The following is a 27943-nucleotide window of genomic DNA, read 5'->3' as shown; positions in this document are numbered from 1 at the left end:
TATCATACTGCAATATGTAACTATAAACAAACATTCCGGAATAAGCAGTACAAGACTAACGATAATTCAAGAACTGATTTTTGAATTTAAATAAACAATATGGTGTAAGGTTAACAAAAAATTCTGCTCGACCAGATATATTTAAACCTCAAATTGTTCAAAACTTTTCAACCTTAACAAGGTTGACATTATAAAGACCGTTTGTAGAACTTAAGAAATTCTATAAGCTTACACACATTTAATACAGGGATTTGTAATCTGTAAAAATTTCTTACAGTTGACAGTTTTTATGATAAAAATAAAACATACGATTGCAGATTTCGCTGAAATACTCCGCCCCTATTCCGTTTAATACTTGCCATCTTCTTACATGAACGTCTACAATATTTGTTATCATTGCAGGTTTTTTTACTAGTCTAACCGAGGCATTGACGTTCTCGGATACTCTGTATATCTTGAAACTTGACTCTAGAACAAACGCATGCTTTAATATTTCCTTTGTTGCTTCTGTTGCTTCATTATTGGTTTGAAGAAGAATGACTCCTTTAATGCCATTATTTGTAAAATGTACCGAGTCTAAAAGTTTTTTTGCTCTTATCTTGTAGCGACAATCAAACGAATGTTCAATATCTTGGACATTGCTAACTTCTACGTCTCGAACATCCAGGATCATATCGGTGATACCATACTGTATTAATGGACTTGAAGCTGTATAGCTTAACGTGCGTACAATATTCAGCCGGGTAAGGAATTGTCTGGCAAATTTACCAATATCAGGTCCGTTTTTGTTTTCTTCTTCATATATAATTAATATCTCATTCTGTGAAGAGGGACATCCTGGAAAAATATTGAGAGGGTAAGTCTGTATGATAGGGATATTTAATATCCTGCAGTATTTAATTATGATGTTTTTATGAGTCGTATGTATGTTTAGTCAAATGGTATTAATCGACATACAGTTTATTTTTAAACCATCAATCAACACGCATGTATGGTTAAGATATAACCTTATTGTTCACTTAATGATCTACAAATATCATAAATACATTTCTGTGAACCCTCATTTGCAGAGATCTCTTATCACAATGTCCAAAGAAATCTGATGGAACACAAATAAACTAGAAATGTGTCCATAGGACACGGGTGCCCCCACCGCGCCACTGTTCTGTCAATCTTATGACTATAGGTCAAATATTTTTTGAAAACTAAAACTCTTTTACTAAGTAAAGGGCAAGAACTTTACAAATACTGAATAAATCCACAAGCAAACCCCAAGGTGCATAAGTACACATGCTGACCAACATTCTTGTAAAGTTTCAGGCCTACAAGTGAAATACTTTTTGAGCTATGCATGAACAAGTTGAAAATTGCAAATTTATACTACTGTAAGTCAAGGGCAATAACTGAAAAAATCCACATGCAAAGTCCCAGGTGCATAGCTTCACAGTGATGTGAATCATTATTCCTGCAATTTAGTGATGTTGATTATAATTCCTGTAAAGTTGGTTGATTCTAACTCAAGCACACAAGGAACAAATAACACCATAATAAGTCAAGGGAAATAACTCTACAAATACTGGATATATCCACAAGCGAAACCCAAGGTGCACAACTAAATATGCTGAGCAACCTTCCCGTAAAGTTTAATGACTCTATGTCGAGTCCTTTTTGAGTTACATGCGACACAAGTTGAAAATTGCAAAAAAAATCTTAAGTCAAGGGCAATAACTCTAGAAATACTAAATAAATCTTGGCGAAAATACCAAGGTGCACAAGTACACATGCTGATCAACATTCCTGTAACATTTTATGACTCTAGGTCAAACGCTTTTTGAGTTACATGCGACACAAGTTGAAAATTGCAAAAGTTTACTAAGTCAAGGGAAAAAACTCTAAAAATACCAAATCAATCCAGACGAAAATACCCAGGTGCACAACTTCACATGCTGATCAACATTTCTGTAAAGTTTTATGACTCTGGGTCAAATACTGTTTGAGTTACATGCGACACAAGTTGAAAATTGCAAAATTTTACTAAGTCAAGGGCAAAAACTCTAAAAATACTAAATCAATTCAAACTAAAATACCCAGATGCACAACTTCACATGCTGATCAACATTCCTGTAAAGTTTCATGACTGGGTCAAATACTTTTTGAGTTACATGCGACACAAGTTGAAAATTGCAACATTTTACTAAGTCAAGGGCAATAACTCTAAAAATACTAAATAAATCCAGACAAAAATGCCCAGGTACACAACTATACATGCTGATCAACATTCCTGTAAAGTTTCATGACTCTAGGTCAAATACTTTTTGAGTTACATGCGACACAAGTGGGGGCACAAAAAAGGAACAATGCGTGTCTCGTGATCACTCAACAACCATGTGTGTATACGGGCATTTCAGCAACGTAATATGTTTTGATTGGCCAAACTGACCGATTTCAGATTTTGTTATGTAGTAGCCGTTACATTTATTAATTAATGCGGTCCTTAACTCATTACGTTGGTATAAATTTAGTCTTCAACGCCTAGCATTAAATTACTTTTGTTTACATGTTTAGTTTCTTAAAGTAGGTTAGACCGAACTACCGTATTCAAATGGTGTATTCTTACTTTTGTGTTCGAAGTTCTTATAAAGGGTCCAGAAGATGCGATTGAGAAATTGTCTGGGATATGCGGTGAAATCGGTAATATCGGGCTATTTATCAAGGAAAGCTGTTGACGCGGATGGACTGTCAAGATATGAACAATTAATGAATTAAATTCTGCGTTGAAACCAGAAAAACAATCCAGTGATTTTCATAAATTTCATAAATGATCAAGATTACTATAATTGTTACAATTATAAATAACGTTTCCTAACTAGTAAAAAATTAACAAGAACAGTACTATTGAAAAGGTTATGTCTAACATAGTACCTGAAGAGCCCTCCCACACATAGAAGAAAATATCGCACTAACAAAAATGTTAGTCGGATATATCTTACCACAATTATCTTCATCCTCCCCATCTTGACAATCAAAGACTCCATCACATAAAAATCGAAAGGGGATACAATAACTGTTTGGACATTTTACTGTGTCCTGGGGACATGTGTAGTTTTCTAAAATAAATAGAAATAATTTAATCAAAGGTATCTATAACATTTCCTAAACGTTCTGAAAGAAAATAAAAAAGTGACGTGATTAAGACCGGTGGGTACTAAAATTTTATTTAGAAATTGTTTCTATATTTATAAGTTCAAAGTAGTCTTTTAATTGAATGACTAGTAAAAATAATTAAATAAGATACTTGTTTTTATTTGTTTAATAGTCAATTTCAAAATACAGTTTTTATCCATAGAATGGTTTACACAATCATTGATCAAATTACATTTAAATTAAAAAAAATTTTAATAAAATTGTTTTTAATTATATTGCTTTGAAAATAATCTTAGCCATCTTTCTAAAATACCAGTATGTTTGATGTGAAAATTAAACACGCTTTCAAACTAAGTGTGAAGTTTTTTCATTGGCCAACCTGACATATTTATTCAATGAAAAAAAATTGCCCAGCAAACGAGGTAAGTTGTAAGAAGTATAAACGTAAGTTTATCTATATATTGACTAGAGTGAACGCTGCCAATCGAAACATTATAACCCTATTTCACTCTGAGGAGTCAACGTAAAAATACCGACCAATTAAATGTTAATGATCCCGATCACCCATATTTGAAAATATCTTTATTGATATAACACTAATGTCTCAATGTTTCTTATTTCAGACCCTGTTAACAAACATAGTTTGAAATCTAAATTCTTTTTGGAGTTATCGGATGGGATATATATGACAATAGCAACAACAACAACAATAATAACAATAATAAATCACGATTATTTACAACCATGTAAGTAACGAAATTAAGGTACAGTATGATTGAATTTGATCTAAAATCACAAGTTAACAAAAGCCGATATACAATTTTGGACAATATTATTATAAAGGTTACAAACCACACTGAGTCAAATGGCTGCCATCCCTACAACCAACTGGATAGCCCGTCTCGTCTACGTCATAAACGCAGCGTAAATCAGCGGGGAAAAGTTTGCCATTTATATCACAAGAGATCATGTTGTCGGTTGCTTTGTACACTACAGTATCACAATATTTCGAATATAACAGATAATAATTATATCAAATATTCATTTACATAGCATGTGATTAGTTCAATTAAAACTTTTATCAAATATATTTTAAAGACTTGACAAATTGTTCGTATATTACGAGATCATGATGTTTTTGCACTAACATGTCTTATGGCGTCGATACAGAAAAGTTGATTTTGGTTGACATCGGGTGTTACAAAACTTATTCTCGCATATCAGGCATGATTATCTACCGTTTACACCGGTGCTAGAAAACCCTGTCTTACACCCCCATGTAAGACAAGTCGCGTGCTTTAAATGACGTCATTGCCGCGCGCATTTCTGAATGAATTGAGTTCTTAGGATGACGTCACTTAACCGTTATGAATGAAGTTGTAATTTCATACGCTACTATAAGAAAAAGTGCGTAATGAGAATATCAGTTTTCGTAGTTTCTGTTCTGAAAAGAATTCATATGTAATATGCTAGAAAAAGAATTAAACACCGGCTGTCGGTGCAGACCGGAATATCTAGCTCTCCGGTAACTGTTAAGCGGGAACTCGGCAGAACCTCATTACCGCCGTAAACAGTCACCATCGAGCTAGATATTCTTGTCTGTACCGGCAGCTGGAGTTAGATTCATATAAAAATACACAAGGGTTCAGTACGCTAGCACATATTAAATATGACGAACGAACTGGAAGGTAACGATATTAATAAGTCGTGTGTCTATTTTCAATTAAATCAATGTGATCCTAAAGACATTACTTTATAAAGGTCGCTTGAAAACAACATAAATTTAGATTGCTTTATTGAAGACTTATGCAGGATTCGAGTAAGATGATTATCACGTAAAAGTTAGTAACGTTGAATGTGTAATGTTATGTCTAAATGAAAGTTTAACACACATAACTCAAAACAACGAAAATACGATGGTAAAATATCAAAAGAAAAACAACCCGCGATGGTGAGAAGTAGAAGGTACGATGATGAAAGTCGAAAGCACGTTCATGTAAAGTCGAAATAACGAAACCAAGATCATAGTGAATCCTAGATTTAATTTTGCGTTTTCACCATCGCAGTTTCGACCCTTCATCATGAGCATGGTATCATTATTTTGAATTTTCACCATCGTACTTTTGACCGTTTATTATCGTCTTTTCGACTTTTCACAATTATGGTTTCGTTATTACGATTTTTCACTTTCTTTGGACTTTTGACTTTTCATCATCGTAGTTTCAAGATTTTCAACATTGCCACCATCGTAGTTTCGACCTTTAATTGTCGTAGTATCGTATTCGAATCTAGCATGCGCACATATATCATAACAATGGATTATCAAAATGTCATCATGGCATTGGGAAAGTGTAAAAATATATTTCTCCTCATTCATTTATTATAATTAATACTAACCTTTGCTGCAAATAACAGCTTTAGGTATAATTTGTAGATTGTATTTACGGAATATGTAGGTAGCTATCCAATAATCTGATGATGGAACCACACTGGTATTTGGAGGTAAATATGAGGTCCAATTTCGGTAGTATTTAGTACTGCAATTGTGGCCTCCAAGGTTTTCCATATATCTGTACATTGACAAAAATGTTGTTCATAACATTCACTGCATATTGACAGTCAAACAAAGTTTAAAATAAAACATTCATGTATCTTAAACTGTTTATTCAACTATACAGGTCTAGTACTTACCCCTTGGATGTGATTTTGTAGTCATATAACCTACATCTACATTCTTCAATGGATTTGTTAAGATGAGCAACATTTTCATAAGATGGCAAACAAACTTCCTGAATCTGTAAATAAAAAGTTACTAAAAACTGTTGTTTGGTTGTATCTTTGTTTTGTTGGGTAAAGGGTATTAAGCGAGATCAAGAGATTTAAAGTCAAAAATGTTATCCATTCCTTTACTTTATACCGATGAAAATTCTGCCACGTTGACTTTTATCAACTACAACAACAAAATTTTGTCAAAGTATAATTATGGTTATTAAGTATTTATTAAGTAATAAGGTCTGTACATTGTTATGGTAACACTAATGATGAAAGTTATGATGATGTGAAAATGAATACGACAACCTAACAGGTGACGACAAAGATGATAATGATGATGACTCTGATGACCACTATGATCATTACAATCGTATTATCAAATTTGAAAATATCAAACTTACCTGCTGTGTGCAACTACTGTTTACTTCATTTAATGTCGTAGTTATAAGTTTGTGTACCAGTATTTTCGGTTTGCCTGTATACAACCGAACAAAAGTAATTACATCGAATATCACTGTAAAGTGATATAAATCCGAGTTGAACAAAGTTTGAATCGAAACACTCTCATTCAGCTCATCGAAATTGCATTTGGCTGTCACACCTATGAAGAAAAACGTGATTTTCTTTGTTTCGTTGTACAGTTACAATAACAGTGTATGATACAAATCAGCAAAACGTGGGAATTAAAATAACTCTGATGAAAATTTAGTATGTTTTCATTTAAATTTATTAAACTAGAAATAAGAGTAACATTGGTGATTGATTTACGTGTATCCATCATCTGGTAATTATGCACTCGTTATCTGATTGATTTATTTTAAGACACAAAATTCAGAAATTATATAGCAATTTTTTTTTCAAATGTTACAGTCTCAGTTTGATATAGCCTGTGTATTGATGGTAATGTGGTAATCCATGCATTCTGCATTATTGTAGCAGAATTCAACATTAACAAGAAATGATACAATTGTAACGCAGGTGTGTTAATGTTTTGCAGTTTTTATTAAACTTTCAATATGAAGCCAAACTTATGCATTCAAAACAAATGCAGAAAACGGCCAGGGAAATAAATTTCAAAATAAAACAAATATCAAATTAAATAGTTTATGATGAATATCAGGTATGATATTTATATCAATGTTATTTTAAAGCATTAAAAAACAATAAAAACTTTACATTTAGACATTGGTGTTTTAAAAAAAAAACACAAAAAACAACAATCGTCAGCAATTTGTTTATAAATCTTGCAAACCTAAAATGTTATAGTATCCTGATTTTCGGTACCCTGCCTCCCATACATATTTGCACGAATCATAACGTCTATCCTCACAATCAGTCTCATCTGTTCCATCCTGACAATGTTCAAACTCATCACAGACAAGTCGTAATGGTATGCATCTTCCAATATCACAATGGAAAGCAAGATCGTCTTGACATGTATCTGAATAGTATTATTAAATCAATTCGATCCTGTATTAAAATTCTAAGGGAGAAAATGGTTAACAATTTCACAAGATCTTATGATAGACTCGGCCTCGAAATAAGTGCACTACAACACCGTGTTCGATACAGTAAATAGCCTAGAAATACGAAAAACAAATAAAAATGGCTGACGTAGTATAATCGTAGATAAGTAGTTTAGTAAAACTTGTGTAAACGTTTTTGATTGTTTTTGTAACACAAAATATGTATATTAAGTATTTGTTAGTCAAATTTATAGCTAGTATTGTGTTTTGGAATGGCTTAAATTTCAGTGCGTATAGAACGCCGAAATCATTTCTAAGCACATTAAGTACGTCAACGTCATGGCCGAAAGTCAACAATCCTGTCATGGTCATTGCTTAGAGTTTATTAAAAAAACATCAGTTCTAGGAAATTAGAAAGTATGAAGCACAGTGTTAAGTATATAACTGTCATAGTTATGAGCATATAAAATTTATCTTTAGAAAAGTGGTTTAAGTCGCCAACTTCAAAATACAAACCGCAGGCTTCCTCATCCGATCCGTCAGTACAATGTCGGACAGAATCACACACTTGTTCTTTGGCAATACATGATCCATCTTTACATGGAAACTCATCAGAAAAAGAACATTCTTTAAAGTCTGTAATTATCAAATAAAATAACCCGAATGTAATTTCATTTTTTAAAAGTTTTATTCACAGTTGCACAGTTTTAAATGCGTTAATAGTTTCAGCGTAACTTTAATCATTTAATGGAGTTAACTTTAAAGATATTCAAATTATTTTCAAATTCTGACATCATTACAAGATATATCATTAATTGCATGAATAATATAACTCATTTTGATATGTCTGTATTTCGCGGGTATTCGAGCAAAAGCGCCATTTATAAACAATTTGTATTTACCACTCTTTAAATACATTTGTATTTCTAATAGAGTCCATCAGAAGCAGACCAATATATGAAAGTTACCCACTGTTTGCAATTAGATGCAACAACGAAGTAAACTATTAAGTCGTTTTTTTGTGGGTTTTTGTTGTTTTTGTTTTGTTTTTTGTTTATTTTTTTGTATATCAGGGACATTGATGTTATTAAAAAAAATCTTATTTTACCACATGTTACACAATGTAATAAAGTATTTAAGAAATTTGTATGTACCACAGTATTCATCAGATGCGTCAATACAATCGGCTTTAAAATTACACACTAGACTTATGTGAATACAGTCGCCAGTATTACATTGGAATTGGTGATCTTCACAGCCATTACGTCCTAAATAAAACATGAATTAAAAATTTCATTTAAATTGAATGGTAATAAAAAACATAACATAGAAATCATCAAAACGACGATACCCTTTTCCAGAAAAATTTTCAATCTTTCTGCGCAAATTTAGAGGCAATTAAGAACAGTAACATCGCATACACATATACAGTGGTAATACAATGATAATAGAAGCGGGATACATTTTAGTGCAACAGAGGTTGTTCATACATTTAATAAAATTCCTTTTCTTTTTAACATAAAATACACTAGTAAGTTTTATATTTGATAAAGTATGACTGAAAACTATGATTACGACATTTAACCAACATATTATTTATATATTTCATTCTTGATGAAAGTTGGAAAGCTATCTCACTTGAAATAATGCAAAGTCCTTTTCGGGATTTGAACTCAAATGGTTAAGGGGTAAATAAATAAATAAATAATTACGATTAGGGTCATAAATGCCCGTTATAGTTCACATGTCTTAACAGTTTCTGCATCTGATAACAAGAAATCTGGCAACATGGCCAAACATCTTGGTAAGCTGATATCAATTTTGGCAATGACTTGAATATTTATGGTAGTTGTTTATAAGACAAACCTAAAAACAAATATCTATGGTCTAGGCATTATGTTTTCAGTTAATGTTAGTTGAAGGATCACGACTTTAACATACTACGTATTGGTCGACTATACTTAATATTGTGGCTCTTGACATGATAGAGAGAGGGCGATGTTAAAGAATTTCCCTATGTGACTCTATGTAAAACAGAGCAGGGCCAAATGTAACCCCTGATTATGATTTGAACACTCTTGTGACAAATCATGAACCTACATAGTTGACGTCTTTGAACATATATCAATATTTAAGCTCTTGTCTTTACGCTTACGGAGAAAAGATGTTTAAAGTTGCATTTTTATATCTATTCTAAGCTTTATTGACCTAGATATGCAATGGGCCATTAATAGTTGACACCCTATGGAAGGACTTGATTATTTCTTGTAAAGTTCATTTAAAATGATTTTTTGGTTTCGGACGAAATGTATTTTGAAGTTTTATTGAAAAACGGACTGACGAAAGTTATCGATCCTTTATGTTTACGCCCTCACTGACTGCATAAGAAGATTAGCCAATAAAACACCTTTGCGTTTATTTTAATCGAATGAGTGTCTTACCACCGCTGTAAACACCACTGCAATGCAACTCATCTGAGATATCGAAACAGTCTGCTATACCATCACATCTTGCAGTAATAGAAATCCATTCGTTTGTGGTACATTTGAAAAAAGGTCTCATGTCATCAGCTGGTCGGGTTGGAGCATCCGTATCGTCTAAATGTGAGCTTTTACTTATCATTGGATTTACTGTAAAAACACAGCTGAATTATTAGGATGACTGTGATTCGTATTATTTAACCATGCTTCCTTATTAACTTACCACGTGCATGCGATGACTTCGCATAATGCATAGTTACATTGTACTAGTATTTCAAAAGGTACCGCATGTTGCAGCTATCTTTTACCGAACCGAAGTGTTACATAATTATATACATGTAGTTATGTATGCATATAAGTATTTTGCACAATAATTGTAACTTTGATTTATATACTTTTAAGGAGAAAAAATCTGCAGGTTAATACAGAGCAAACAATATCGATTCACATCCTTTGACGAATAATATGTTTTAAATTACCCGAGTATACACAGTAAAGTTCATCTGAATGATCAACGCAGTCAAACTGTCCATTACACCTGAGAAACCACGGAATCACTGATAAGTCGTCACAAACATAAATATGTCCTGTAGCTTCAACATTGGTAGTAAATTCGTTCTGCTGCATGGTTTGGTTTTCTTTGAATATATAATGCAATGGAACATGCATGAATATACAATGTCAAATAATATTTCATACGATTTAAGTTATAATTTTTTTATTTTTAAACCTTGCTGTTAGTGCTAAGAGCTTTTACGCTTTAGGCAAAATAAAAGTCAATTAAACCAGTGTTTTTGGTGTAAGGCTGCAAACCGTCAAGACGTTAAAAATCCTAAACCATTTGTCTAGTGTCTAAGAAAAATAAGTTTTTACCATACACAATTGTCCAATGAGAAAACTTTTATATGGCAATTTCTAATTTTTTTTCTCCAAATATTCTATCTTCAAAACAATTAAACATCACATCTTTCCTACTTAGACTCTGATAAGAAAACAAAAGCAAGCATTTCGTTTATACAAATTTAATTTAGTTTAGTTCGATTGTGTTTGAAGCTAAATCTAATTGAAACACTCTCGAATCCGTTCCTGGAACCAACCAGTACAAAGCAATAAATGCTAAGTTTTTTGCTCAAGGAAACAACGGCTTGCCCATGATAGGGTTATAATATAAACCACGCGGTCAGCAGTCTTTAGATTACTAGTCCGACGCGTTAACCACTCGGCCAGGCCGCCACTCAAAAAAACAAACAAAACAAAAACAACAACAAAAAACAAGCATTTAAATAGCGACATCTGTCATTGTTCAGTCCTTTTACCTGTAAATGTTGTTATTTCATTCTTAATAGTGTTCATTGCAGAACGTTTACACAGTTGAAAAGAACTAATTACATCTTTGAGCGGAACAGAATATTTACATTTGTAATTAAAAATGATTTTAAACAAATTATGTGAAGTATTTAGATTTGTAAGCTCGTAGTTAAATTATATACATTGTATAATTATTCTAAAACTATCGGACATTTTTCTATTAATACAGAGATCCAGAACACTACTGATATTTTCACAACAACGCACTCTCCTGTTGCTTCTTATTCCCTCTGAAATAATGCTTTTGGTCGGCCTCGGAGTCATGGCAGACAGTGTTAAAATTTATATCTTTAAATTTTATGATAGTTACATTACCATTTCATTGACAGAATATTGTTTAAAAATACAGGCGCGTAGGAATACTGATTTTTCACTAAAGTCAAGAGCAACATCGTACGGTACCTTTTAACCTTATATAAATTAATTTTGAGATAACATGTGTAAATCTTTTCTAAAGGAGAGCGGTGCCCTAGTGGCTAAGGTGTCTTCCTCTCAACCCAGAAATCATGGGTTCGGGTCCTTCACGGGTCACGACCATGTTTCTTCGTATGACACTTGTACTGGTTGGTTCCAGGAAGCGGACTGGGAAGTGATTAATTTAAGTTGCAAGAACTCGTTTCGCAATCGAGCTTAAATAAATATGTTTAAACCAAATCGTTTCTAACAACGCATGTTTTAACAGTTAAAACATATTCAATTCGTCATATAAACATGTAAACCTCAACACGCATGAATGAAAAAAGCAGAATAGATTAACGGATTAGCGCAAAAGTTGCTATGTCAGGACCATGTTGTTTTGGGGGTTTTTTACGTCCGGAGTGCGGTCAGGTTTCAATTGGACATCCTGTCAATTTTCAGAAAAGAACTGAATGTATGTAAACATTCATTGGTCAATTTAATATTACAATCTGAAATCTCGAAATCTGATTGTAAAATTGCAAAATTAGTTAAGTAACATAAAGGATTTTTCTGACGTGGTATACGCGTCTAATTTAATTGATTTGAAGGAGTTCTGGAAACGATCTATCTAATTCATAAAATCTTTTACTATCAAGTTAGATTCTGAATACTTGAGTTCTGTTTAATCATGCCTTCTTCTAAACATTATAAATTCTATAGTGTGTTGTATCTTCCTACAGATTATTTTACGCTACTTTAATGAGTTATAAATTTTGTCAAATATTAACGGAACCACCACTTACAATAACGTAGTACACTATCCGGTTTACACATGCGCATGAAAATAACGAAAACACACAATCAGGCGAACTTGCCCGGTATTATCAGTTTGTTATGTGAAATTGATACAACGTTTATAATGTTCATGTATTTTACATATTAATGAGTATTCATAAAACCGCAAAGGATTGACTGAATGGGTTGTTTATAATAAATATTTGTCAAGTATTTTTAGATTAGAAAGCTTTCTTTTGGTTCTTTTTTTCCAGATTTTAGGTTCCTTTCGTTATTTTCACAGGTGTTGCAAATCTGTTGAGTTGGGTATTTCTTATCAACAAAAACGTTGTCATTTATAAACTTTCTTGTAAATTTCGATTAGAATAAGCTTCATTCAACAAAATTCACAATTATAGAAACAAAATAATTCCCTGAAGGTAAAAAATGAATTGAGACGAAATAAATTGTTTTCTTTGTAGTTCTCATTTACTTCTTATTTACATTAAACTGATTTACTTCAGACTTTATAGTTTGTTTCTATTCACTTCGTACAACATATTTGTAAGATTTTTATATTTCAAATTCTTAAACGAAAAATTCAAAAATATGCTCAATTTCGTAATCCTTGCAGTTTATGCTTCTATTTGGAACCATGTTTCCTAAGATACGATATGCTTAAAACCAGTTTTAGTTCGGCCGAGTATCTGTTTTAAAGATGTTTTAAATATACTTCTTGTTTAAGATCATTCGAGAGAAGAACAACCTTTCTAACATATTGAAGACGCCTATATTACGTTATTGTTTTTTAATGTTTGGTATACCATAGATATTTACCAGACTACTCGAGTTATATGATTCTGAAAACAAAATAACCCTTCTTTCATAGAAAGTGTCGTAGACTATAAATAAGGCGTGTCGACAAAGTTCGCATTTTCTCAAATGTTTTGACAATAACACTTTTGTAATAGTTGTTTATTGTGTTTGAATGAAATATAAAAAAGATCTAAAATTTATTGCGTTTCGCAGATATATAATTATAAATTAAACATATTATGATTAACAACTGAGCGACATTAGGTGCAATATTAAATCACAGAGCTCTACATTTAAATAAAAAATCGTTTCCCATTTGTATACACAATTTATACATATAAACATATATTTTGGACACAATCCTATTATAATCTCCTGGAAAAAACAAACAGTTTATTACTTTTTGAAGCATTAAAAGAACGACACATTTTGAAAACCGTCGATGTGATTACAATCTGTATCAAAAAATAAATATTTACCTTCGATTTGACACGGCTCCCGTATAGTATTTGCTATGTCTACATAACACCAATTATAACCGAGGTTTAAAGGATCACGACAGTAATTTAAAAATCTTGAGAGATAATGGTCTTGAAAATAAGAATTCGGAAGAATTTCTAGGTCCCAGCTTTGGCAAGCTTTTCCGGTAACTGTACTGTTCAGATTTGTCACGCTAGGTTTCGTCAGACATTGACGCCTTGATTTTAGTTCTGTAATGTTAAATTAGGTGAATAAACGTTTATTTTTAATAGTCACCATTTATCAATATTTTGAGAAATTTATTTGTATCAAGCTCAGACTCGGAGCTTTCTGCTTTATCATTCACCTGCTGAATTTCTTTTATGGATACCTCTACTTTTAATTTGGAACAACCCATTTGGAGTTTGTGTGATTTCTAAATAAAAATACAAAACAAACGAGCTGATGTTTTTTCTTGCAGGCAAAGAATAATAACTGCTGCATCAATATTATTATATTACATGTATTGGATTCGTGACCAAGATCATATGCACTGATGTGAGCTCACAGCAAATTTTGGCTTTTTTGTTTTTAAAAATCATTATAATTACAAGGAAGAAATATTTAAAACATTTACAAAAATACAGACATCATCCGTTTAAGTAATACTACTGTATTGAAAATGAAATGAGCAGGTTTCAGTGTTTTCACACCTTACCGAGACAGCAGGCCTGAGGAAACTTTCTCTGAGCCAAGGTCGGACTACTATATTTGACGATAATATATCCTAATTTCCGTTTATCTTAAATGGCTTAAGTTTCATGTCAAAAATGAGAATATTTTTATTGTGTTAATATTTCATCGTTATTTTTTTTTTTTTTTTTTTTTTTTTTTTTTTTTTGCAAAAATGTTACGGATCCAATCCCCGCAGGGTTTACCGCCCCTTGACAAGATGTTTTGGTTGCATTTATATACTATCTGGCAACTGTGGCGTGGTTAACCGGCGACATACATGTTCACAATAAATCATAATTAACATGAATTTGTGGATATGGTAAATACTATAGAAATAAAGAAGGGTATTAATGTTATCGTACAAATTATTCGTTAAACATTCATACAGTTCTCGTGAAAAGGTACAAAAATGTTTAATTTAAAGTTCTATATATATATGTTTTATGCGAATCGAATATCAAGCCTCATGCAAACGTACATAGAAGTTAATTGACACATTGTATTGTACTTCCATGTTTGCAACGTACGAATATTAGCTGTCATGTAATTGTATATAGATGTATTATTGATACATTGCAATTCTTTGTGTATTATATGTATAATAGGTTAAGTAACACGATGATTATAAAGGCTATGAATTTGTAAATTCAAATCATACACTGGTCTTACTTGTATCAAGTTTGAAGCATTATATGTGTTCAAAGTATAGTTTAGAAGTAACATTTGTTTTGTTAATATGTTTGTATAATTTCAATATTTTGTGCCATATTACTATTGCAATAAATCAAAACCATATAGCTTAGATTAGTAAATGTAATACAAAGACCAGTGTATGGAAGAGAATTAAAAGTATACTATGTCATAGATGCTGATAATGTCTCTCCCGTGATTTCAAGCCTAATACATACACGAAGTATTTCTTATTATTATAAAATGTATATTTGAATGTAGAATCTCTCAAAAAGTAAATAACTTGTAAATATATAATCAATGGTAACCATAATGATAATGAAAGAAATGAAAAACTTGTAGTCTCGTCATCTTGCTATGTAATTAGTTATTTACTTATGCATACATGTTTTTGTATATATTATGAATGCTTGTACATGACTCTTTTGAGAGTTAATTTGCAAAATAAAGTTTTTTCTTCTTCTTCTTCATCTTCTTCTTCATATTGATAAAAACTAATATTCAGCTTCATAAAGTTTGAATATAAACTGCGATAATACGGTGATTTTAAACAACATGATTGTGGATTTGTAAATACTATAGAAATAAAGAAGGGTTTTAATGTTATCGTACAAATTATTCGTTAAACATTCATACATATTGATAAATACTAATATTCAGCTTCATAAAGTTTGAATATAAACTGCGATAATACGGTGATTTTAACCAACGTTGAGTTTAAGACTAAATACTCTATTTGGCAAGTACACAGTTGTTTAATTTAGTGTAGGTCAGACGCTATCCATGTCTGATATAAGCTCTGCAGCCATGTACGGTTCCAATAGATTAGATATTATTCTCAAAATGTGTAAATTAACCTCTTTATTTTACATTTATGACATTAAGAGAAAACTTCGTAATTTCAAGTACAATAAGTAATTGATATGCATTTGACATAGACATTTTGAACTTATATAAAGAAAATGAGGCTATAAAAGGTGCGAAATACATTTGATATAGATATAGATATTTTGGACTATGAAAAGGGAAACGAGGCTCTATATGGTGAAATGTCGATTTGATATAATGGATGTCATGGACTCTTCAAATGGAAACAATGCTTGATTTATGCAAGAAAGAAAGAAAGAAAGAAAGAAAGAAAGAAAACAGTTGCTCCAAACTGTTATACTACGTGAAGTGGTATAAAACAATTGATTGTCAATTAAAAGAACATTGAGTGAAATATAAGAACCTTTAATTTAACCTCTTTAATTTTAAATATATATTAAACGACCTACAATCTAGAAAGTTACCTATTTCAATATAGGGCCTCCGCTTGGTAAATGTATCTATCTAAAGGCATTTTTACAATTAAACACTAGTAATAAAAGTAACAAAATATCTACACTCTAGAAAAATACCATTTAAACTGCAGGGCTCCCATCTCATGCCGGAATCTCTTGTGAAACACCATATGTGACCAATATCTAAGGGATCTCTGCAGTAATTGGCGGATTCAGTAATGCTCTCACCCTGTTTGTAAAAATTACGTCACCAATTTTATTTTTACTTATAAAATTGCACTCAATAAGCGTCCCAATTGTTCCGAACAAAATGGGCATTTTTTTTAAACTAAATTTACGTTATTCAGTAATATTAAGAAATGTAAGATCGGCGCTGCTTTTTTTTGACATTTAACCTAACAAAAGAAGTCCGCTGGATTCGCTCTTTAGGAAAGCCATCGGATATGTAATCTAGGAGTTACAGGTTCGATTTTGGGGCAAGCAGAATATGGTTCCGTGACAATGATTCCCGGACAGTGGTCATGTGTTTTTCACTGCTGGTTTGATTTTATGTCGGATAAGTAGCCAATCAATTGCACAAAATTAGTTATTACTGATAAGTTATCTACCAAAGCCGGTTATTTGGACATACCGCCATTATATGAACAAAATGTGTTAAAATCGGTATAAAAAATTAAGTAAATCATGACAATCGATCAACAAATCTGTTAATTTATCATTCAAACAAACCTTGAATACTTTTCCAGTAAAACCATGTATGTGCGGGAATTGTTTGTCCCATCTTTGGCAATCTGCACCAGAGAATGTAGTGCTCTGCGTCCCCAAATATACATTGTAAACAATACTGGAATATTCTTTAGTTGGAACTGGAATTTATTGTTATATAAAAGTACCCATGTAATGTGAACCCTCATTATTTTTTTGTGTGCGTAATTATCTTATTCATATAAAAAACAATTTGACATGTATTGTCTGAACGTCACATTATGTCTTTATTGATTTTCAATATTAAAAAGTGTTTCATATTGTTGCATGATTTTTGGACAATTGTGAAATTATATGTTGAATTTTATGATACAATTTCCTGCTCACAAAATATTTAAATGCAGATGCAATTGATGTAGGAAAAGTTTAATTTAACAGCAACTGGAAGACATGTTTTTAATTTCTTTTACGCCCTCGTGATATAATTCCTTGCATCCAAATTCCAAACAGTGACTTTATTGAGCGATAAAATCACAGTTTGGGCTATATCATTTCTTAAAAATTACGGTATTAACTGTCATTAGAAGTGCCGAGATCTCATTTTATTCGCTTATTTGTATCAATTACACTAAAAATGCGACAAATTTTGTTGTTGTTGTTTTTTTTTAGCTAGCATATCCTGGCAGATATTTATGTACCAAAGAATGAATTTAATATTTCCATTGAATTGAAAAACTAAATCTTAATATGTAGTATTGCACATACATATGGATTTCAAAGATAAATATAATTCGGACTTTTTATTAATAACATTTCTGCTTTTAAAGTGTAAAATAAATCATATATTACAAATCAAACAACATACGTTTAAGACTGCATAACTCATATTTATCATCAACCTTGCAATATAGATCTTGGAGAATTTCTTCGTATTGACATGACTTGTTCGAACACTTGGCCCCTGATATAGTTACAGATGCGTTGCCAACATAGTCTGCAGGTGCAATCTGCTCCGGTATTTGTACGTGTTGCCTGTCAACCGTTGTGAAAACGGATTGAAAAGGACCTTAAAAACATGTTTAAAATTTTTGATCAAAATCTAGAAACTGCATCGGTTATAATCAACTTCAGGAAAAAATCGTTCCCATGTACATATCTTTTGGTGGTATTTGCTATGATTGTCAACAAAATTATACAGTTAACCACTTACATAAATCATATCGCACCTTTTGAAGCAGGACAATGTAGCATATTGGCTTTCTCATAAAATCACACACAATCATCAAAGTTAACCCAATCAAACTTCCAAATATAACAGGACAGGGTTTTGTTTATACTATTTTAATCATTATTATTTGTACGAGATTAACATCAATTATTTACCTCTACCTTCTTCCTTGCCATATTCACACGTGATATACTCTGCCAAGGTGCGCACGCAATCTTCATGCTCCCACGTAAAATCATCGTGATACATCTTAAAGTTCATTCTCGTACAATTCCCGGACGACAATATATTCCTGTTCCTGAATAAAGTAATATACAAAAAATATTACATACATTCGTATGTAATATATGTACGATTGCATACTTACTTCTGTTAAGACTTTTTATGCTTGCTGCATGAAAGGTGTAATGTAAAATGAACAAACATGTCATCAGATGTTTTCGATCTTTAAACATTTTGCATGGAATGTAATAAATCATGAATTTATTTGTGATATAAATCCGTGAATAAATGTATCATAATATTAAAGTTGTATGCCTTCAGTTGAGAAAAAATGATTTCAAGAAAAGAACAATGCACGACTAATTTACTGCTTTAAAACATAAACACAAAATTACACATCTTCCATATGCAATTCTTGCATACCCTCAGAAATAGAAAAATAAAAAATAAAAACTCGTTTTTGCTCGAGTATTTCTTTGTTTCCTTAACTCGTAAATCTGATAACCAGTTTATAAAAAACATAGCTAACACGGACACAATCATTTTTCTTTCTTTTTTTCTTTTTTACCTTACAAAGCATTAAAAATCATTCTTATATATTTAAGATAGAATTTCATTGAAAATCATAATCACAGATTTAAGAAATTATTATATATTTATAAAAGAATACAACAACAAATGGTACTATTTGTAAATATTTATAACAAACAGATATAAAAATGGTAGTTCCTTTCCTATACGACGCGCCCAGGTTAGCTACATATAAATTTATAATTCCCGCGTTAAGTCGCGGTGGTGCTTGGGATAATCACGCGCTACTGTCACAGCAGCCATATTACGATACGAAAATGCCTGGTCACCCTCGGATAGTTTCTTCAGCCGAAAATATAATAAGAAATTATAATACTTGAATTCAAAGTTTGCTTGCTACATAATGATTGTCGATTTACTAAGTGCAAACCTTTTCTCTGCCCGACTATGTTGTTGTTTTGTCATTGGCTGAAACTATCACATGATCAATACACATTAAAGTGTGAACTAGTTTCATGGCCTTTAATCGGACATATAACAATTTTATTTACAAATAATTTGATAAAACAATCCCAGAATCATTTAAAATAATTGAACTCATCGAAAAATAATAAATGTCTATAAATTGTAAATTTCTGTAAAATGACAACTCACCCCTAAGCAAAACATAATAGACTCAACCAATACAGGCGTCTGCTTCTTTACCAACTTATGAAGTTGCATAACCATGATTTGCAAACCAAATTTAAGAGCTATAGCTATTGTAAAATAATACTATGACCACAGCAGATTTCGTACAGAAAACTATGACTTGTATATAATGTACAATAAGTATCAGAGAGATAAGACATGCATAGACTTCATGTATTTGAACCTATTTAGTCGCTATTTACGACCACGCAGGGATAAACGCTGCAATTATTTGCACAAACCATTCAAGGCAACCTCTCAGCTCAAGGGACAGATTCAGGAATCAATTTTCGTATATGAAATACACTTTAACCGTAGACACAGCCAGCCTTAAAGGATAACTGAAAAGCGTTATCAAAATATTATCTTGAAAAGACGCGTTAGATAATGAAAACTACTAAAGGACTATAAACCTTTTACGATATTCAATTGATCGTGACGTAGAAGAATAGAAGAAATCTTATGCCAATAGGAGCAAACATTTTGGTTAATTACACAGGTGCTGGAAAAACCTACAAATTCCAGATCAATACACAAGTAGTCATTGATTTTATCGTTGTTATTGTGTTTCTATTTTGTTCACGAGACATTGTCGGTTTTGCGGCGTAAAATGTATACGTTTTAACGTTGATTATCGTACAGGATCAAAAGCATAGTCACACTAAACTTTGACAAATATAAATGATTGTATTTCGAATTTATTTAACACTTGTACATGACCCATTCAAAATAATATTGATTTGGGTTATATGAAACTTGCACACAGGCCACGTGCTATAATATTTACCAGATTATTAATTTTAACCTACCATGCTGTGAAATATTGTGCTCGAATACCATTTTCCCAGACAGGTGTTTCTGTTTTAGAAGCTGACCCGAAACTTAATCCTGAAAAAGTCAAAACAAATAAAAATAGTGAAACATATTTACTTAAAACGACTTCATGTTCATATTTTCGTTTTTCTAGTTGGGTTGAATAAATAACATATTTCTAAAGCTTGACCGTGTTATAACGGTGACTGACCAACTACTTAATGACTGCCCCACTCTATTTTATAGATTGAACAGTACAGATAAATTCTAATGGGTATTTTTAGAACATTTCCTGAACAACATTTGTTATTAATCGTTTATGAAAAGTACGTTGTGAAATTGAAAGGAATAATAGCAAAATGTAAACTTATATTGACCTTCACCTCTTCACTCATTATATACCCTTGGGGGTCACATGGGATAGTCACACTTTAACTTTTTAACACAAAGATGTAAAATGCATCGAATAAAAGTTTGCATAGTGTTTTATTCTTAAGCATAGTAACGATCATTTTTTACGCATTGGAAAAAAGGTTTAACAAAATGTTCGTTTACAATGTTTAATCAAAAGCTAATGTTTTGAACATAGACAATTTTAAGTACAAAACATTAAGTCCGTTTATAACAACGCTAGAAAGGTATATCTACGGAAAACTTTGCCTTCTGAAACCGCCAGTTATTTCAAGGAAAGTGCCAAAAAGAGTTGGTTCACAATCTTTGACATACATAAGTAAATATTTCGATCAATATGTACTCATACACGTATCCCTTAATATAGTTATTATAGGTATTATTATACCTGAAACAAAACGCACGTGCAAGCGAAATGTTCATTGCATGACTATTTAAAACTGTATTGGTCTTTGTTTGAGTGACGTTTTTGTTTTCTCTTAATTTTGAGACTTTCTAAAATATTTAAATTTGGTCATAATATTCAAAAAAAATGTTTATAAAAGCGACTTCTAACAAAAAAGAACAACATCTAAATATTTACCAAAAAGGAATGTTATATAAAGCTAGATTTTGAAGAGATCTCATATATTTATATTTTTCATAATTTTCACGTCTACAAACCTATATGAACGTAAAATTCAGCGTCAAAGTGTTTGGTCGGCGGTTGGTCTAAAATTCTCCTTTTTCGAAGCAAGTGTTTGATGAAGCGCATTTCCGGTAAAGTTATCATAGTAATTAGGGTCATGTTTCTTCTCCAACATTCCTGTCGAGCCTGTTTCCAGTTTGTTGTCTTTAGTATTACATTATAGCACTTTTTGAAGTGACTTGAGCATACTAAAACCCAAAGAGATTTTAAAGTGTTTTTTTACAGAATTGCGCTTTGTTACCTTTTCTATAAATCATGAGTTATATTTATATATATTAACATTTTTTTCGACGAAGTCCGTCTGTTATCAGGTTGACTTCCTGTAACAGGGATAGACTGAATATAAGATAATACTGATTTAATTTAATATTATTATACAATATTTATATCAATATTTTTTATTTATCCCCCTAGTACGTTCTTATGTTGACATGTTACTTTTTTAAATTAAACATTTTTTTTGCAAGAAAATACAAACCAGTACAACTTTTATTGCCGGTACATTGTCGACTTTCAGTTTCATCTCTTTTGCAGCCCATGTCATTTGGTTTGGTAGTGTCACATTTTCTCTTTCTTATCTTTATCCCATTTCCACATGGAGACGTGCATTCACTCCAGTCCGACCATTGTCCTAAACCATCATTTTCTATTTTATCAACAGAAACAAAGTTTTATTTTTACGTTTATGCTTTTGCAGAAAGAACATGAAGTTTTCGCAATTGTAAAACACTGTAATAGTAGCATACTAAAGAAAATAAACTGAAATAACAAAGATATATCTTTGGTCAATTCAACAAGAATGAACACCAATGTATGAAAATGTCATAAAAGGAAGAAGAATATTTGTTGTACTGGAACAGCAATGCATAAATCAATTCTAGGACGTGGCAGAATCGGTATAATTAGCTTGTCCGTGCCAAAAAAAAAACAACATTTGATAAAGTCATGGGCGGTACCAGATTATTCTTGTTTGCTGGTACTTGTAAAAGTTATATTACTTCAGCAGAGTTCTTATAAAATAATTACAAATGGAACTAATATAAGACTACTACACAGTGCAAATATCGGTAACTAGTCTTGATTAGATGAAAAAAGAGCATATACTTATTAAATTCATGCAGTAAGTAAAGTAACATTATATTTACATATTATATCATTAAAACTAGTTTTGATTGAGTAATGGACAAAACAAAAAAAAATGAATTATAAATTTGGGAAAAAGACAATGTCCCTAAGCGCATGAAACGACGGAAGGAAGACTTTGCAAGGTCGAAATGACTGAGTTTGTGCATGAAGAGGCAACCACATGCTAGCGTCCACACACCTAACACCGTGTTTCACACTTTTTTTTTAACATTTTAAACATTTCTATAACACTAACCTGATTTTCCGTCGTCATTACAGGTATCAGGTATTTTAGGAGCAACATATACTGTGGATTACAAGTGATATTTAAAACATAAATTTTTGAATACATTCACAAACAGATGTAAAATGCTAAAACAATTTTGAGTTTATATTTTTGTTTCCAATATTATATCTATTTAGTTTAAAATGAAATAAACTTTGCACAACATAACCAATTCAACGTTAAAATAAAAATAAATAATAACAAATAATGATATGAATACATATAATGTTGAGAGTGAATGCCTGAATATCATTACAAAATGTTTCATACTGATTTTGACATTTCAATATTTTAGAATAATTCTACTGAAATAATGAGTTACACAATTTATATTTCTTTATTATATAACATTAGTTAATTACCAATGAGGATATGAACAATAAAAGTTTAAAACACCCATAGATATATTTAAAGACAACCTCTGCAATCACTGCTGTCAACTGAACATGGCTGCTGAGCAACATTCGGTCCTGGACACGTTTTCCCAGCAAACTGCATGTGAGGGTTGTCGCAATACCTGTGCCTATATCGATAACCATTGCAATAACAATCTTTTGTCCATGGTGACCAATGACCCCATTCTCCGGCAACTGTTGTAAAATTAATACAGACATGCCCCTTATAATCTACATTTTTCATTATATTTGGGTTTATTGACTATGGTTCAGAATTCATGATCCCTTTTGAAAGCGTTGAGTCACATAATCTGTTAAACAGGCAGTACTTTCCACCTTTTTCATTTTTGGAAATTAAATTTGTTTGAAAAAAAAAATCAGACAATTTGAAGTATTGATTTCATAGATCTTAACATTTTTATCCAAAGTAGGTGTATCATGCAACTTCTTAATATCTAGTAAGAAAGCCATGATTAAAATAATTGATCATCAACAAAGAAAAACTTAATCCGAAATGTAAACATAGATCATTTTGACTCTTTAACAAGTATGGCAGGTAGTATTCATCAAGGTGTTTTTACATATCTTAGACAGTGTCATTAATTGGGTGCTTTACTATCATTTATACAAGACCCAGATACTTTAACCTTTGACAAAATTTTCTTTAAAAACAGTGTGGCAGGTAAAGCCTCTTTTGTCAACTATTTTGTAACTATTGTAACATTTTGAGGTTTTGAAGTTACAGTCGCAAAACACCTTAATGCAACATCAGAAAAAAAGTTCATGTTTTAGGCATTCCCATGCATCATTTAAATGAAAAAGAAAAGGTCCATGCAATATTGAAGAATAAATAAATAAATAAATAAATAAATAAATAAATAAATAAATAAATAAATAAATAAATAAATAAAATAAATAAATAAATAAATAAATAAATAAATAAATTATAAATAAATAAATAAAAGTCAACAAACAAACAATTTAATCTCTTAACAGAACTTATTAATTTTTTTTTCGCTTGTTAAAGAAAGACATACAAACAAAAATGGAACTAAACAGAAATTGTTTTAGGCCTTTAGATGATATCAAGACATGTTGTTCTTACCTTGCGTGATATAATATTGGTCCAAACGGGAGTCGATCTTTTCATCTTGACATTAAAAAAATAATTTGATATGAGTTGATAGGACTACTTACTAAACATACTAGTAATAAAAATGTTGACGAATAAACTTGTTGTTTTTGTAATAAATAGTTTATTAAGTTTTGATATGTTGCTAGTGTTAAGGATTACTTTGAAATACTATTGAAACATGCTTGAACTGTCCCTTTGCACCATTCACTTTTGTTACGTAACTTTGGCCAAACAACTTTATTACATTAAGGATTTTTTTATTCTGTTGTTTCTATTTTGCATTATTGTTAATAATAATGGTAATTATATTATCAATTATAATAATTGAATATTAATTCATATCCCAATCAAAATGTTTAACCGAAATCAAAAATTCATCTGGCGGAATAGAACCCAGTATTTTAATTTAACATATGCAATTTTTTATTTTCCACCTTTACAAATATGTTTCATCAAGTTCTTTACAGTATGTTATAACGATTCTGTGTGAAAACCAAGTGGTTAATGTCGTGAGACTTCTATTATCATCGATTTTCGAAGCAATTTTTATTATTTTTCACACGTTACCATGGCAACAAGAAACTTCATAAACAATCCGAAGTTCCAATTATAATGTTCACTATATTGTAAAAGCATCAAAACTTTTAATAAGGCCATATATATTAAAAAAATATGCTAAGTAGCCATTAATCTTTCTTTTGGAGTCAAACAGACCTATACAATCCATTACGTCGGATTTTAGAAGGACTGAATACGGGCTTATAATCGATATATCTTTATTTCATAATAATGGTGTGTTCAAATGTAATCGTGAACATTTCATGAATATTTGCAGTACACAAAACACTATGTGTAGCAATTTAAAACATGTTCATAAATGTTCATACGTCAGCACTGTAAATAACATTATTGTGATATATTAATAATTACTAATGACGTGTCAAAAAGTAATAAAATAATAATGTGTTCAAGTATAAATATAATATTAATATAAATATACACGTTATGTTCATAAATATCGTGTAGTGCTTGTAGATATCACGATGTGCTAATAGTTTATCGTGGTATTCTTTATGCTATATGTATCATATGATAAGCGCCCTTTAAATATGTAAACAGATAACATGTACAAATATTAAAAAAATAAAGTCAAAACGAATACAACAACAAACTGTACCTTGATATCCATAAACCTGAATTTCGGTGATGAAGAACTGACCTGTAGGGCTTAGTGATACATATTTAGCCTTTTTACGACCAAGGGATACGGTTCTACTTTCTTGAGAATTACTATAATAAGTACATGAGTGAAACCAAAGTTCCCAAACTGTCAACCCGGTTGAAATAGCATACGGCGAAGTTGAGTTAGATAAGTGGCTGAAGTCAAAGCAAAGGGCAAAACCCGTATATTTTTTAAGAGAATATGTTTTCACTGCAAATAAATAATTGAAACCAGAATATTAATATTTTAAAAGAGGTGCATATTTATAAAAAGCATAAGATGTTACTAAGAGAGTGAAAGACAAAATAGGTAATGTGCCGCTGCCCGTTCAAAAGTCATCTTAAGTTTCAATATCCCGTGTCAATCAATGTTGCTTTTCATGAAATGCCATGCACTTCAGTGTCATTCAGAATGACAGTAAGTTTATCGGTTGCAAACATAAAACTTCGCTGTGGTTATACGCAATATAAACAAGTAAATTCGGACTAAAAGTTAAGTACTTCAGTTATGAAGCATTGCTTTAATCTAACATCCTTTAGGGTGTAAGCCATTGAATTCAGAATTAACAATTAAAACAAAATATTTGAATTTCTTAGAAATGTTGCGTCTGTGGTGTACCTTATGTAAACTATTTAAAACCGAAATTAAAATTTCGTTAACTGAATTCTGTAGCGATGTCTAAAATTACATTCGTTTGTTTTATAAAAATTTTAAATATTTGAATTAAAGTAAATTATATTGAACATTGGAAGTTACGGTGGTATAAAGTGGACAGAGGGAATCTTTTATTTACTACGTGCGCATGCAATTGCTAATTACGTGGCCTCGGAATATAAATTGCATGTGCATGCGATACCTAGTATGTGGCCACGTGACAGTATTATGTGTGCGCTTGAACGCCCTTGCGCGGCCACGCCATATCGTGACGTTCGCATTCGTACGTAATACCTATCGCGTGGCCATGTAATACCTCTGTGTGCGCTAGTGAAACATTCTACCGATAAGTATTAACTATCATGCAGAATATATACGTATATGTACGGTGCGTAATCGTTCCGGGTTGATTTGGAATAATTCCCCGTTGCTGTACTGATTTGGTTTATTTCACCGGATTGATTAAGATAAAGTGGATTTTTAGCTTGACAAGGTAAAAATAATTTAAAAAATAAACACATTTACATCTATTGTACTTTGAATATTCTACTTGCACTGAACATTGAAATGTTTAAGGAATTCATATACAATTTTATAAGATTTATGGTCGGTCTTTTATCCGTTGGAATCGAAAACAAATTTTACATGTCGGTGAAGTGGAAGTAAACACTAGCATACTATTGACAATAGTCATTATTATCTTTGTTTTTTTAAATGTTTTTCATGATCGTATTATAGAAAAAATCATTCCGCAATAGTTAAGTGGTTTTAGTAAAATGGTTTGTCCAGTACTGAATTTGTAAGTCTACAATCAGCCCTTTGCCTTGTTTTTCCTTAATATGAATCAATCATGTGTCCTAAGAAAAATCACGAGGTTGTCATAAAAATCCTACAAATTCATTACTTGACAAATCATTTTACTAAAGTCACTAAATTATCGAGGAATATTTTGTTCTATATGCTCATGAAATACCTTAAAAATCAAAGATAATAATGTTGTTTTTTTTTGGCAATTTTATGCTAATGTGTACTACTACTAGTACTTCACTGACATGTGAAAGTTGTTTTTCGATTCCAACTGATAAAAGAATGCAAACAAAAATTGTAAAGTTGTATATGAATTCTTTAAACATTGCAATGTTCCGTGCAAGTAGAAAATTCGAAGACTAAAAGTTGTAAATTTGTTTATTTTATATATTTTCTTACCTTGTCAAGCTCAAAATCCAATTTATCTTAATCCATCCGGTGAAATAAATCCAAATCAGTTCAGGAACAGGGAAATATTCCAAATCAGCCCGGAACGATTACGCACCGTGATATGTATGCTATCAAATTAAGATGCGTTGTCTTATAATTCTATTTGACATTGTGTGTATGTGCTATTTATGTTAGCAACCGCAGCTTCAAGACAAGTTTCTTGATTGCGTCTATGATTGAAATATTATTTTTGAT

This window comes from Ruditapes philippinarum, unplaced genomic scaffold, assembly GCF_026571515.1.
Source record: "Ruditapes philippinarum isolate M1 unplaced genomic scaffold, ASM2657151v2 ctg2123_1_1_1_1, whole genome shotgun sequence".
NCBI lineage: Eukaryota > Metazoa > Mollusca > Bivalvia > Venerida > Veneridae > Ruditapes > Ruditapes philippinarum.
Note: the sequence above shows the minus strand (reverse complement) of the source record.